Genomic DNA, 13,924 nt, shown 5'->3' on the forward strand with positions numbered 1-13,924 from the left:
TCGTGACTGAGAGAGAAGTAATGTTCTTTGAAAATGTTAGCTTTTTACTTCTTTGCAGATTTATGCCCTGTGGCTTCCTGGCCCTGCACTTGTCTTGAGGTATCTTTACTTCTTGGAAAATTATGGTACTTGGTAATTTCACATATAAGGCAGGAATTTTAGTAAATGGCTGTAATTACGAAGGAAGAAGAAAAGTTGTAGAAGTAGTAAATAGAAGAAAACATGAGAAGATGGATTAAGTGTCAGACAGGGTTATTCTATTCAGTAACCTCTCATAACTCTATTTCTCTAATTTTCCTATAAAACTCTTCATCACTAATTTCACTAGCATTGCAAACAAGGGGGGCATTCCCACTTAAGCGGAGATGGGGTAGTCAATGTTTGACTAACTAACTGCAGGTTTTGGTATTCTATGCCAAGATAGCCATCTGGCCCCCACGTGTTCTATTCTTCTGGAGCACTGTCCTGAAAAGCTTTGGGGAAGTTTATGTTCTCCTCCTTTCTGTGCTGCTTATCAAAGGTTAGCTTAGTCTTTGGCAAAAATGCAAGCAAAAGCAAAGTCAATAGTATAATGGAGGATAACAAAATCAAGGTGGTAATAGGGGGAGCCAGCTGCTAAGGCCCCTGCTTTGCAGGGGTCTTCCTCCAGCCTGAGCTTTGCTACACAGCTTGAGTAGCATGGCTCCCACCAGATAGTGACAGAAGACCTGATAATTGACATCACTGAACATGTATGGTTATATCTCTAAGGCAGGAAGAAATGTGAAAGTTGACAAGATTGTTTAAGTTGCCTTTATACAATAAAGAATAACCAGATAAAAACACAGTGAAAAGAATGTTTATTTTTTCTAATGGGATTTTTTCTACTTTAGTTATCATTTCATTATTCTCTTCAACAAGTGGTCTATGCCTGACTTATCAAGACATACTTGCTAAGAACATCAGAATGCCTTATCCACATGAAAAAAAGAAAAAATGGATATGTATATAAGATCCATTTATGTACTTCTTGCCAAAAGAATTATCATTACCCTCAAACCAATCTAGTTTTAAGATAAATTGGTAAGGGCAACTGATAAAACATCTCAAAAATGTATTGCTGCACTCAAATTTTAAGTACGAAACTCACATCATTCTTTAATTTGGGTCTATGGTTTCCATATATCAACAACTCTTAAACTCATTTGCTATTACATCTCCCCTCAACCAGGATTCTGAAGTATAACTATCTAGGTCCTAGAAATAACCCTGAAGTAGTTGAAATATCAAGTTAGCAAGAACTCTCCAGCAATTTTAGTTTGTGGGAAGGTCACAGTCTTTCACCCAAGTCACTGAAGTTTTTCTTCTGAAACAAAGTGGATGAGGAGGTACAGTGAACAAACTGTAAAATTAGCTAGTAGTTCTGTCATATGGTCCCACATAACCTTACATTTTAACAGTGACTTCACACTTTTAACCAACCAAACCTAGTAGGGAAATTACAGCTTTTGCTTCAAACTAGCTCTGTGATCTACAACAAATCACACAACTTTTTGAGGCTCTCAGTTCCTATCTATAAAATGACCAGATCAGATTGATTCCTTAAAATTTGTTTCCAACCTAAAAATCTATTATTTCATTTCTCTCAGACTTTTTCAAACCCCTTTCAAAAGTGATTGGGGCACTAAACAGTGAAAGAGCATGTGCTTGTCTTTTTCTGACAGCCCGCACAGCAAAGATTTCTGAGCTCTTCCAGCATGTTCAAAACCCTCCTTACAATATAGAGGGGCTGATTTCCCTTGTAGCATGATGATTCCTAAAAGTTAATGACACTGTCTGTGCTAACAGCCTCCTTTTTGTGCTAACATTCTCCCTTTAGACTCCTGGTCCCAAAGATATTCTGCTTAGTCAAGATGAGTCTCATAACCCATAAAAAGTGTTAAGATTTTGATTTGTCAATGTACCTTTATGGGAAACATCAAGACTTCTGGAAAGTAGTTTTGTACAGCTGGACAACTTATAGCACATAGGATCTCCAGTCACCACATTTACTGGAAAATGTAACAAACTTAGAGAAAAAATACAAATTTTAGGTTATCAGTCGACCTTTAGGTAAATTCTGAAGCTGAAATTAATGTTTCTATTTTAAATAGCTGTGAAAGAATTTTTACATTGTATAAAACAACTCCCCCAAAATCTATGCCTTCATCTTCAGCTAAATGGAGTTACGGATAAACTTGTAAATGGAGTTACGGACAAACTTGGGAGGTCTGAAATAAAAAGACTAGTCAATGAAAATGTTCAAAATATAAATAGTATAAGGCCTATGAACTTGGATTTTTAGCATGTTAGTGGTTAATCTGGGCTTAACCACCTCCCCAATTTACTCCTCTCTACCCCAAGCTGTTAATATCAAAACCAAATACCTTGATTTCTATGTTCTCCCAAGTCAAAAGTATTGGACTCTACGTAATACTTATTGAGTTTCAAATTAATATTTCTTTATTAAATCTGTTGAAAGAGCAAAAGTTTTAGTCACAAGACTTGATTCAGCAAAACGAGAAAAAAATGAGTTAGTTGCAATTTCCCACAATCCTTGTCTGAAAGGAGTAAGGGTCTTCTAACAAGACACTGAATAGAGCCTTTCTTCTGAAACAAACAGTACGAGGTACAGTTAACAAACTGTAAAGCTAACTACTTTGGTCATAAGGTTCTCTGCAACGTTCTTACAGTTTAACAATTAGCGATTGTTGTTTGCAGCTTCTAATCAATTATAATCAGTAAAGACATAGTAGCTTCTGCCACTAAAAGTCATGTGAGTCTAAGCATATTCCTAATTTTCAAACAGATTATCAGAACCTAATTCAGAAAGTTTAAAAGGATAAAAGAAAATTCAAGAATTTTCTATTTTTATTAGTATAAAATTTAAATCCTATTAGGTATTAAATACTTATTGAAGTATGTTTATATTTAAATATTTTATACTTCAGAATTGGTGAAGTTACCAGACTCACAAAAATTTACACAGAAAATATTTTAATACATACTATACACACACCTGAACAAATAAAAAGTCTCTTATGATGATAACTAATGTGAGGTAATCTAATCTAGTTTATTGATAGGGGGAAAGCTAAATACTTCCAAATACAGTGCCTTAATTTGTCAAGTAATATTCCTGTAACAGTACTTGGATCAAATGGGGACCACAGATACCACCTACTCTACTCTATGTTAATGTATGGAAATCACCAGGCTGGTGAGGCTTCAGGGAAAACTATGAAGATGACAGCAAGTCCACCTACACTCACCTGCACTTTCTCCTCAGAACTGTCACCCCATACCCCAATAAACCTCTATAATAAAGATAAATGTGGGGATTATGCCAAGTTGACCCCAAGATTTGTTCTCCTCCTCAACACACATCTGATTTGACAAACATTTAGGTCTCCAAAGAGGGAGGTGAAAGTGAAATCATACTTCGGGTATTCATGGGCTCTGTGTCAAAGGTCCTTAACTAGTATTTCAACTGCTGCATACTAAGACTAAAGTGAAGAGAGTGTAGAAAACCACAAAATCATAGTATATCTGCTCTAAAAGGCATCTTTGAAAATCATCTCCTCCAAACTTAATTATACAAACATATTTCATACCATATTTGATTAACTTGTGATTTCCTAAGAGCACTTACTCATTTGTGGGAAAGACGCACATACATACACAAACAAAAGGACAAGCAGGCATAAGTATTCAACCACAAAATGATAAATTCCATAAATCAGGGACAATGCTTTAAATTGATACAATAAATAATGAAATTAGGTTTAATATAAACCTATAATAAATCACTGGGTTTTCATATTTTTCTGAGGGGAAATAAATCAGGACAGAAATTACAATGCTATTGAAATATATGAAATGACATTAGAGCCTTTCCGAGCAAATGAAATAGGAGATTCAGTAATCTTAAAAATGAACCAGGATTAATTGCTTAGGGTTACTGAAACATTCTGAAAGTGTTCAACTTAATGTTAAGTATAGTTTACTGTTGAAATGAATTTTTACTTTTCTTCTGTCACACAATGTATGTAGAAAGAGAGCTCTCAAGAGCTTCTTGAAACAAAAGCATTCAAAAAGATACTTGGAGAAGGAGGGTAAAAGGGTCAGCCAGGGAACAAATGAGGATCCACTGGGCAGTGGCTGAAGATTTAGAAGAGCAAGTGTATTCTGTTTTTACTATCCTTGGGATGTGTACCCAACCGTTTCCGAACACAGAGGTGGGCCATGCTGCTGCTACAGACACAAAATTCTCTCTACTACTATATAAAAAGAGTGATGTAGGATTTTTGAAGGGGAAAATGTAACATTTAGAATTCATACCTTAAGTATGGCTGGAATATCAGGCAAACTTATAAACTTTCATATTTATATTCTGAGTACTTTTGAAGTCTTCCAAAAAGATAATCCATATCCAGAAGGAAAAAATAAATCATATTCAGCAAGCCCAGCTTATTCCAGTCTTTTCAGCAAACCAGATCTAACCCCAACCTATGTTAAAAACCTGGATTCAAAGGAAATGACATCTATCTATTCTATTTGTCAGTCCCTCCCTGCCTCTGACCTGCAGACAATGGAGGAGACTCGATGAGACACAGAAGATCTGAAAGGACCAACCAGGGGACTCGAGGCTTAACTGCACAAGAGGTGCTGAGAGGGCACCTCTCATTTATTGATCAAATGGTTGTTAACAACAATAAAATTCTGTATAGGGGACTCAATACACAATCATTAATCAACCCCAAGCCTTAACTCTCAACAGTCTCCAATCTTCTGAAGCGTAACGAACAAGTTCTTACATGGTGAACAATGCAAGGGCAGTCATATCACAGAAACTTTCGGTTTGATCACACATCATGAACTATAAACAAGTCAGATATGATTATTCATTTGATTTTTATACTTGATTTATATGTGAATCCCAAAACTATTCTCTATTGTTCCTCACCTATACATTTCCATGTAATAGCTCCTCACTTACTGAGGACTGCTCATAATCTTCCCCTCTACCTAAACTTTTATTTTTAACCCTAGGAATCTCTCAACATCTACGTATTGTCCCATTGAGCTTCAACAATGAAACATCCTCTGTTCTACTCCAGTCCTAAAACCTGTCCCTTTGTCATCACCCAGAATGACTCCACCTCAAAAAGGTAGAATCCAACATTGCACTCTCTGACCATACTTCCTCCTCTTATCTCTCTTGCCTTCCATTTCTAGGACACCTCGTAGAGATCTCCAGTCCTAGAATCCCAGCTCCCTCTCTTAGACTCACTTTCTTCCCCCTACTAGCTCTGCCATTAAGTAACATAAGTTACATCTTCCACACCTGTAAAATGGGATAATATGTACACTTCATATCTACTCATTAATTCAACAAGTATTTGAGCCCATTGTTTATGCCAGGCACTGGGAATACACAAAAAAATACCTCCTTGCCCTCATGGAATTTACATTCTACAATCTTCTGTGACAACTACAGTTGTTGTGGGGATTAAATAGGTTAATATTTATAAAGAATAATACACAGAACATAATATGCAACATTTGCTACAGTGGATCATCTAAACTGCTCTAAATCAATACCTTAGCTTCCCTACACATCATTTTTCACTGTACCAGCCTAGTAAAACCTCAGTCCTTACATGAATGCTACCTCCTGATCTCCATCACTCATTTAGGCTACAGAGGGCAACTGAAGAAATCACAACTGTACCAACCTATTCCATTAACAATGCATAGTTTCTCTTCTCACTTTGATCCAATAGTGATCACTCATTACTTCACTTGTCCTTGGTTAGCACTTTCTCTCCTCTGTGGGACTTCCCTTCCTCTGCCTGACTCTGAAACACTAATGGTCCCCAAGATGCTGTCTTCTGTTCTCTTTTTTTCCCCTGAGCCCACATACATGCCCTATATGGTCCCATGGTTCAGTCACCTCTATAGACACTGATTTCTGCAGCCCAGAGCCCGTCACATCCCACAGTATCAAATTCAAAAGGCCAACTGCCCTGTTAGACCTCCTGCACTGGATATTTCACTACCCTCTCAAACTCACAACATCCCAAACTGACTTCCTGAGCTTCTAAATTGATCCCTACAAATTCTCTCTTCGTTTGGTGTCATTACCATCCATGCGGTCACTCCAGCTAGAACCCAATTTGGAGTTCAGCTTGTTTACTTCTCCACTGACTACTTGCAATCATCAAGTCCTACTGAATTTCTTACCAACAACAAAGGTAAAGAATCTGAAATATGTCCCTCTTCTCCATTTCTATTAACTGAGCCTGAATCTAAACCCTCATCAGCTCTCATTAAGCCCACTATCTTCCAAATGGCTTCCCTGCCTCAAATCTTTTTCCCTGCAAATTTATAATCCACAACAGCTACCAGAGTAATCTATTAAACCTAACTACAATCAGATCAGGCCCCTGCTTAAAACTCTTTGATGGCTTCCCAAAACATAGAATCAGAGATGAAGTCTAAGTTCCTAAACTTGGCATAAAGAACCCTCCACAATCTGCCTCCATACCTCTCCGTCACTCTCTGCCCCTTATTTGCAATGTGCTTTTGCTCCTGTTCTCCTCTTGGTTGGTCTACTTCCATCCCCCTCTGCGCCCCTCACCTCGATTCTTATATGCACACACACACACACCTTCTCTTTCTCTGATCCTTTAATGTTCAGTTTGGACATTATCTCTCCAGGTAATGCTTTCTTTGACCATTCTTTCCATTTCTCTATATTTTAGTGACTGTACTGTATTAACAGTATCTGTTTCTATGTCTCTATCCACCATTTGACCATGAGCTCCATATGTGCAAAACCAGTTTTATCCACCATTGTATCCCTAGCAATTAGGAGTCCTACAACACATTAGGCAATCATTTAATGTTTGATACATTATACTATCTCATCTTCTACAAAGAATGTCATTGAGTACCAAATTGTAAAATTATATAAAACTGAAAATGAAAAGTAAGGTGATTTACTGTTTCTTTCGGAATGTTAACTGCGATTACTAAAACATTATCGGTGGGTCTTAAAGATTAGCTGCAGCTCCATCGACAAAAACCAAACTTTAAACTGCTATAGTTTATCATACAAATGGTTTCAGGTGTGTACCAAAAGAATAAGTGAATAATTCATAAAATTAATGCCCCTGTTTTGACTTCTGAAAGAAAGATATGCTTGGTAGGGGAAGGGAGGAACAACTTGGAGACTTGAAGACACAGATAAAATAATGTAATCACCCGAGAGGACTCATTTGGCCCAATTTTTAAGTGGAAAAACTTCAGATTCTTACGGTCCTCACACTAACACACACAAGTGAATTATATAGTAACATAGCAATTTTGCATTATTTTCAAAAATATAATCGAGAAATACTTATTTTCTGTGAAACACTTTATGAAGGTTATACCCCAATATCTACCAGGGGTATACTTTACTCTGCTGTGCTGTTGAGATGGGTTAATCCAGAATTATTTAAAATACCATATATTACATGGCCTAGTCTCCCTAGCAGAGAAGTGGGTGGGACCTGTCATAATTACCCAGAATTCTTCATTAACATCCCAAATTATCTGATGGTCAAAGCTATAAACTGCTATACATTTATACATATTCTTAAAAAATAAATGTCTTTATTCAGCTGCAAGAGCTTTTCTTATTTAAAAGTAACATATACAAAATAAGCCAGGCAGAGAAAGACAAGTACCAAATGATTTCACTCATCTGTGGACCATAAGAAGAAAGCAAAAAAATGAAGGAACAAAACAGCAGCAGACTCACAGAACCCAAGAATGGACTAACAGTTACCAAAGGGAAAGGGACTGGGGAGAGTGGGTGGGAAGGGACAGAAGAAGAAGAGGAATAAGGGGCATTACGATTAGCACACATAACGTAGGGGGGTGCATGAGGAAGGCAGCATAACACAGAGAAGACAAGTAGTGACTCCATAGCATCTTACTATGCTGATGGACAGTGACTGTAATGGGGTATGTGGTGGGGACTTGATAATGGGTGGAATCTAGTAGCCACAATGTTGCTCATGTAATTTTATATTAATGATACCAAAAATTTTAAAAAGAACAAAACAAACAAAAGAAGTAACATATGTACTTATTAGTCTTACAAAAGAAAAACAGGCCACTCAAGTAAATTACGGAGAGAATACTGTCTCTTTGAAGGATCTCTGAAAGTGAATTAAGCCATATACATAGTTTCAGCTCTAAAGTAAAAATCAGTAACAGTCCTCTGTTTTGCCTGATAAAACCAAGTGCCACTGAAAGTTAAACTACTTGAAGTAGCTAATAAAACAACATATAAAAACAGCTGAAATTATCTTAGAGACATTTATCATGAACATACAGCTATAGGATAAAACTTCTCAAGAACCTGTAAAGTACAGGCTCTAAGTGGGAATAGGGTTAGGCGTTGACCCATGAAAAGACTTTCATATAGTTATAAAACTGTAGAATTTATATGGAAATTTCTGTAAGCTAACGTCAAGAGTCTCAAAAGAGTGTGGCCCTCAGGGGATGAAGAACCACTGCTATGAAGGATCCACGTCTTCTCTCTTTACCCCCAGTGCCTACTCTTGAACAGTACTACTACCTTCTTCACAAATCACTTAAAATTATCCAACGTTCTCTTCACAGTCCATAGAATTTCCCCAAAGTGTCATGTCAACATCCCTGAATCAAATATTGCTTTCCAAAACTTCTACTTGCTACTGTTAAACTTTGACTTTATTTTATGACCCTATCAATTCACCTTTGGAAAAAGAGGTCACTGTGACCATTTGTGCATTTGTGCTAAAGCAAACCATGAAATACTGCAGTTAGAAGCAATGACCTAAATGTACATACATGACCAGATCTCAAAGAATGCTGAGTGAACAAATATATAGCAAAATAGCAGCTTTGCAGATGCAAAACACACAAAAGAACTAGATAATTTTACAAGGACAGAGACATAACCAAGAACATATATAAAACACATTAGATGGGGTACAAGTGAGGATTGGGATGGACAGAGTGAATGGCAGTTGAGAATGGGAATAAAAAGTAAAAACTGTAATCCAAATAAGAATATGCCTCTAAACAATACTCTCTACAACTCAAATATTTTGTTAGTCACACCAACTACTAAATTTGATACGATTTTGACAGGTGGTTAGAAATACTTTTACCTGAGATGACTGAGCATTCTAAACATCTTGGTCTGAACTATGATAAATTTGAAAATTCATGGCATCTAGTTCTCAGCTGTTACAAATGGTCTAATAAGAGGAATACTGAGCTCCGAGTCTGAAAAGCTATAACCTAGTCCAAGGTAAGTACTACTAGCACTTGAGCAGTCCTTTTATCTCTTCAATCTGTTTTCTTACCTGCAAAAATGGATTTGGATTATTCTCCAAATTCCTACAGCTCCAAAGTTATTAATTTTCTTAATTTTTATTAATATGCAATTACTTTCTCTCCTCCAACTATCCCCCCGCAACCCCCACCAAAAAAAGAAGCAAAAAGCAAGAGTATCAAAAGAGGGCTAAAAAAGAAATGTAGCAATAGGAACTTAGTTCCTAAAGGAAGCATTATTGGGACATCAGTTTTGACAAGAAACTTCAGTATGGTGTGAGCACATCTAGATTTTAACCTTGATGGAGGTTAAAAAACTAATGTTTATTACATCAGTAACAGCAACTTTTTTATTACAAAACTAAAACCAACTTAGTTTTTTAGGGTAGAAAGGAGAAAACATTAAAGAGAAACAGTGATTTTGTACAGCCTTTTCAAGATCTAAGGCAGAGTAAGTTTCTCCTGAGCCCAAGTTCACACCACCTATTCTTTGAAGAGTATCACTGTGCGCTGTCCCACACGTGACTATGACTCCTCCTCAAAGCCATGTGAAAGCCTCTTATGCAGCTTCTAACTTGAAAGACCCTAAATTTGAGCTTATCTGTATCAGTTTTCAGATAAAAAGGGACCTCTGAGGATGCCTTCCATATTAAAAATGTAGGATTCCAAGAGAATCACGAATTTTCTAATCAAAACTCTTCACACTCTGAGCATTTAACAAAAAACCCAAATATTCAATTAGAATGTAGACTGAATGGATATAAAGATCTTAGATTAGGAAAATTAGGATATATTGTCGGTTGATGACCACGAACAGTAACTGAACTATCTAAATAACAGTATCACATTTTACAAAAAGAAATTTGAAACTGGATTATTTAAGATATCTAAAACCAAAATTGGAATAGTAAAACTTATCTGAAAATTTGAAATTAGAATACTTTAAAAGAGAAAGATCTTTGAATAGTCTTAGAATACAGCAATAAATATAAGAAATTGACCTAATTCCCACGTTTATCTTTCATTCACATTTAATTTTAAATATGGATGGGGAAAGAGAGGGAGGGGAGAGGGAATTAAGTGGTCACAAGCATCTGTTACTAGTAATTCCAGCACACGTGTATTTGGTACTGCAAAACAGACGATGAAGCTTTTCCCAGGCCGCCATACTCTTAAGGTCTTCTACCAACAGCTCTAGTTCCTAACTCACACTCATCCGGGACCCGCACACACGCGCGCACGGACGACACGCAGCCCGCCGCCACCCGCCACGCGCCCGCAGCCCCGGCCGGTCAAATCCGCGGGGCCGAGCGACAGCGACCGCGCCGGCCGGGGCCGCGGCGCGCGGCAGGCACTTTGCAGGGTCCGCGCCAGGCACAAATTAGTCCCCGGGCTCCGGGGGGGCTCCGCGCTGAAGGAGGCTAACACGGACGGGAATGAGGAGACGAGGAGGCGCGGAGGGGCAGGAGAGTGGGGAAACGCGCGGAGAGAAGCAACAGCCGCTCCACCCAGACCAGAAAACTGGCCGGCCGCGTCCCAGCCACCGGCCCAGCGCCGGGTATGCGGCGGCGGCGGCGAACCGTCCCGGGGGTCGGGGGTCGGGGGGCGGCAACGGCGGCAGAAACGGCTGGCCGGAGAGAAACCGGGTAAGAGACTTAACGGGTCAGGCGAGCGGAGGGGCTGCGGCGCGGGTCGGGCAGCTGCGGCGGCGGAGGCGGGCAGAGAGCGCTACGACCCACTTAGCCGTCCAGGCTCCGGCAGCCTCGCCCCCATTGCCCCCATTACCCCCGGGGCGCCCCGACTGCCCGGCTCCCCCGGACTCCGCAGCTACCCGGTCCCGCACGCTACTCACTGTTACTGCGCCGCGGGCTCGACTGCAGTCTGCGCTCACACCTGGTCGCATCCGTCTGCTCCTGCGGCCGCCGGAATGTTCGAGCCACGTCCTCCACTTCTGTCCGCACCGCACCTGGCTTACGACACTCACGACTTTACGGCACCACGTTCCTTACACCCAGAGCCGCTCGCTCTACGGCGGGAACCTTGTTGCGAGGGAGAGGGTGGTTTGAACCAACCATAAAACATTACTGAGGAAGGGTGGATGGGGAGGGTGGGAGAAGGGAATTAAAGGGCACTACGATTAACACAACATAACATAATGTAGTGCGGTCACGGGGAAGACAGCATAGCACAGAGAAGACAAGTAGTGACACTACAGCATCTCACTACCCTGATGGACAGTGACTGTAAAGGGGTGTGTGTGTGTTGGGGGACTTGATAACACGGGTGAATGTAGTAACCACAATGTTGCTTATGTGAATCCTTCATAACATTGTTATTAATAACAAAAATTGTTTTAATTACTGAGAAAAATTAAAGAGTTGAATAAATGAAGAGAGGTGGCATGTTCAGGGATTTCAAGATTCAACTGGATGACAGTTCTCCCTAGATCGGCTGTAGATTCAACATAATCCCCATCATAAGCCTACAGGCTTTTTTTTATTATTATTATTCAGGTGTCACTAATACACACTCTTATGAAGTTTTCACATGAAAAACGTAGTTTCAACATTCACCCATACTATCAAGTCCCCCCATACCCCATTGCAGTCACTGTCCATCAGTGTAGTAACATGCCACAGAGTCATACTTGTCTTCTCTGTGCTACACTGTCTTCCCCATGATCCCCCAACACTATGTGTACTAATCATAATACCCCTCAGTCCCCTTCTTCCTCCTCCGAGGTGTACCGGACCTCTGCTCCTTTCCATAGTTGTGACCAGAATCCAACACGTTGGCGTATCCGTTCAAGCTGCTGCCAAAGAACCCATCCATAACCATCTTCGGTTACATGAACATCTAGTTCACAGGGCCTTGGTGAGTCCATTACATTCAAGTTCTGTTCGACCTTGACTGCCCACTTGGCAGCACTAAAAGCAGCTGCACATGTCTCATCCCAGTCCCAATTGATGTCCTTTCGTACCAACTGGTATAAGGGCCTCACAATTTGCACCAAGTGCTGGATAAACACTTTCCAGTAGCCCAAAAGACCCCAAAGCTCTTGTAATACTGCCACAGTTCTAACAAGATTCTATTGGGCTGCCCATTAAATTTTTCTTTCAGGTCCTGGAGACCTTCACGGGGCCTTGTGCAATTCTCCTTTCAGTCGTAGCCCATACTTCCCTCCGTGCCCTTATTGTTTCAACCTCCCCCACATCTGCTAAAGTACAAGTAGCCTCACTTATGGGATGCCCTAGGTGGGGGGCATTTCCTACTTCATGTTGTATGTCAACTGAATCCTCAAAAGTATGACAATAACACATTAACTGTGTTTATACTCAGGTTAAATAAAATTATTAGCCTGTGAAATATAGCAGTTTTATTTGCAAGTTCTATGCAGAATAGCCTAAAAAAGAAAGGAAAGGGCTTTTATTAGAACCTGTTGTGTTATTGATGAGTATGTGAGAGCAATGGGCCTGCCTATATTTCTGGAAAACAGCAACTGTATTCTACAAAACACTGATGGGCTAAGCAAGCTATTAATGACAGTTGCTTTTAACACTTAAAATGGTCAGGCTGTGTTGCCTAACCACAAGGACAAATAGGTCATCATTCTCAAACATTATGCAATATAAGAAACATAAATGAGACCTCTGTGGGGGAAAAAAACCTACAGGTATGGCTCCAGAGTTCTTTTGCTATTCAACTTTAACAGAAAGCACCCCACTTAAAGTTATAAACATATGTAGCTCTTTTTACTAAAAGATTTATCACCACTTATTTAATTTTCTACCTAAGGCTGAACAAGGTATTATTAGGCCTAGTGTCTAGCTCCAGCCCTAAAATACACTACCTAATACCTGGAACCAAAATAAAGAAAAAAATTGTCCCTTTGTTATTCTTACACTGTAAGATGAATAAATTTCTGCCCCTGTACAAACCTGTGTAGTGTCCATCTCTCTGGGTTTATGAACACCTAACCAATCATTCATAGGTTGCAGAACCACATTCAGTGAATACATGGGGAAACATCTAGATTTTTCATCAGATGAAGAAGGCCCTGTTCATTGGCCACATGTCTTTCAAGTCAATGCCTTTCAATGCACTCTTCTTCCTGGTAGTCACTGGACTGCCAGCATTAACCTTACTTAGGATAAATTTAAAAAAAGAAAATCTAGAATCAGATATTTAAAAAGTAAAAACAGAAATGGAAGGGAAAATATTTCAAAAATGAAGAATAAATCATTAGGAGTCCAAAGAAAATACATTTGAATGAAAATTTAATAAGAAATGCTGAGTAAAATCAAGAAAACTGAAAGAATGAAAACAAAGTAGATACAATAGCAAAGAGAGAGAAAGGAACTGAAACAGAAAATAAGCAAAGAAAGATTTTATATATATATCGTATTTAATTGAACAGAATATAAATACGTAATTGGAATCCTTGAAGAAAACAAAACAATGGAACAGAACCAATTCTTAATACCACAATCCAAGAAAGTTATTTCTAGAAATGAGGAAGTTAAGTATA

This window comes from Manis pentadactyla, chromosome 3 (genome assembly GCF_030020395.1).
Source record: "Manis pentadactyla isolate mManPen7 chromosome 3, mManPen7.hap1, whole genome shotgun sequence".
Classification (NCBI taxonomy): domain Eukaryota; kingdom Metazoa; phylum Chordata; class Mammalia; order Pholidota; family Manidae; genus Manis; species Manis pentadactyla.